The following is a 2,500-nucleotide window of genomic DNA, read 5'->3' as shown; positions in this document are numbered from 1 at the left end:
ACCCTAATTCTCCGTCACCCGTTGCAACCATGGTAAGCCACTACCTTACCATCGACAGTTGATAGGCAGAAATTTGAATGAAACATCGCCAGCTCAAGGCCGTGCGATTCGATCAGTTACTATGAATCACCAAAGAAACCGGGCAGAACCCGCATTGGTTTTTAATCTAATAAATACATCCCTTCCAGAAGTCGGGACTTTTCGCATGTATTAGCTCTAGAATTACTACGGTTATCCAAGTAGTAATGGTACAATCAAATAAACGATAACTGATTTAATGAGCCATTCGCAGTTTCACAGTACAAGTGCTTATACTTAGACATGCATGGCTTAATCTTTGAGACAAGCATATGACTACTGGCAGGATCAACCAGGTAGCTATCCCTCAGGGAACCCGGCGGGAACCCTATTGCGTCTGCTTCCTTTGAAAGGAGGCTGGCATTTCACCGTCAAGCTGCACTGGGAATCCTCCCGGCCATGGAAGACGCACGAGGCGTTCGACCCTGTCCGAGGGAAACCCGTTCTCTCTTTGCCACGTCTTTTCCACTGCTTCACCCTAGTAAGCTTCCGGCATACCAGTGAGACAGCCAAGTGCACGGAATGCCGACAAGATACATCGGGGAAGAATGATTCTTCCGAATCTAAGCCGCTATTCTTGGCCAAAGGCCATCAGGTACAACATCCATCCGTTCTCTCGTTGTCCACACCGAGACAACTTGGCTTCAAGTTCAGTCATTTCATGCTACCGACCGAGCAAGTTTGGTCGACTTTGCTCCTTTTTCCTCCAAATACCCTCCTTTCCTACCCGAGAACACATTACCGAGCAGGGCTTACTGTTACGGACCGATACAGCTCAATTGCTCTTTCGGTCTTTCCCGATGCCTGCCCTACATTATAACCCGAAACCGTCTATTCCCCCAACCAAGTTTAGACACTTAGAAAAATGTCGAAAATTTCGATTTTTCGAAACTGCTCCAAAGCGCTCCCCATGGCATTCCAAACGTGCGTCTGCATGTCAGAGTTACGAAAACGAAGAGATTTTCCACGAAGATGACCGATGATTGCCGAAATTTCCCGACGAAAACCCGAAGCTCAAAGACCACACCCTAAAGAGCGCAAAATTGGGATTTTACACTTTTTCAAAACTTTGTGCGGCAAACTATTGGCCAGCTCGAGTTACGTGCAGGCGCCAAGTTTGGCGCTGTCACGTCCATCGTTAAGGGGGGTGTGCTACACTATCTTAAAACTGGGCGTCGGTCCCCCTATTCTATAAGCACCCTTAAGATTTTCACCATTTTCAAAACTTTTTGTGGCAAACTATTGGCCAGCTCGAGTTACGTGCAGGCGCCAAGTTTGGCGCTGTCACATCATCGTTAAGGGGGGTGTGCTACACTATCTTAAAACTGGGCGTCGGTCCCCTATTCTATAAGCACCCTTAAGATTTTCACCATTTTCAAAACTTTTTGCGGCAAACTATTGGCCAGCTCGAGTTACGTGCAGGCGCCAAGTTTGGCGCTGTCACATCATCGTTAAGGGGGGTGTGCTACACTATCTTAAAACTGGGCGTCGGTCCCCCTTATCTATAAGCACCCTTAAGATTTTCACCATTTTCAAAACTTTTTGCGGCAAACTATTGGCCAGCTCGAGTTACGTGCAGGCGCCCAGTTTGGCGCTGTCACATCATCGTTAAGGGGGGTGTGCTACACTATCTTAAAACTGGGCGTCGGTCCCCCTTATCTATAAGCACCCTTAAGATTTTCACCATTTTCAAACCTTTTTGCGGCAAACTATTGGCCAGCTCGAGTTACGTGCAGGCGCCAAGTTTGGCGCTGTCACATCATCGTTAAGGGGGGTGTGCTACACTATCTTAAAACTGGGCGTCGGTCCCCCTAATCTATAAGCACCCTTAAGATTTTTACCACTTTCAAAACGTTTTGCGGCAAACTATTGGCCAGCTCGAGTTACGTGCAGGCGCCAAGTTTGGCGCTGTCACATCATCGTTAAGGGGATTTGCTACACTATCTTAAAACTGGGCGTTAGTGCCCATATACCATAAGCACTCTTAAGATTTTCACCATTTTCAAAACGTTTTGCGCGAAACAATTGGCCAGCTCGAGTTACGTGCAGGCGCCAAGTTTGGCGCTCTCACATCATAATTAACGGGGGTGTGCACCACTATCTTAAAAGTGGGCGTCAGTCCCCCTATTCTATAAGCACACTTAAGATTTTCACCATTTCAAAACTTTTTGCGCCAACCTATTGGCCAGCTCGAGTTACGTGCAGGCGCCAAGTTTAGCCAAGTTTAACCCTAACCTAACGCTAAGCCTACCTAAGCCTAACCTAACGCTAAGCCTACCTAGGCCTAACCGAACGCTAAGCCTACCTAAGCCTAACCGAACGCTAAGCCTACCTAGGCCTAACGCTAAGCTAACCCTAACCCTAACCCTAAGCTAACCGTTACCCTAACTCTAAGTCCAAAAGGCTCCCCTCGTTCGAGGTC

At 47.6% G+C, this 2,500-nt stretch overlaps 1 pseudogene; it reads right to left on the bottom strand.

Moving 5' to 3' along the window:
* LOC145471818 (small subunit ribosomal RNA) overlaps positions 1 to 377 on the bottom strand; it is a pseudogene marked incomplete at its 3' end in the record, with an annotated part of 1,655 nt that extends 1,278 nt beyond the window's left edge.
* Positions 378 to 2,500: the final 2,123 nt, after the last annotated feature.

This window comes from Orbicella franksi, unplaced genomic scaffold, assembly GCF_964199315.1.
Source record: "Orbicella franksi unplaced genomic scaffold, jaOrbFran1.1 SCAFFOLD_651, whole genome shotgun sequence".
Classification (NCBI taxonomy): domain Eukaryota; kingdom Metazoa; phylum Cnidaria; class Anthozoa; order Scleractinia; family Merulinidae; genus Orbicella; species Orbicella franksi.
The sequence above is the reverse complement of the archived record's forward strand: the minus strand, read 5'-3'. Positions and strand labels throughout refer to the sequence as shown.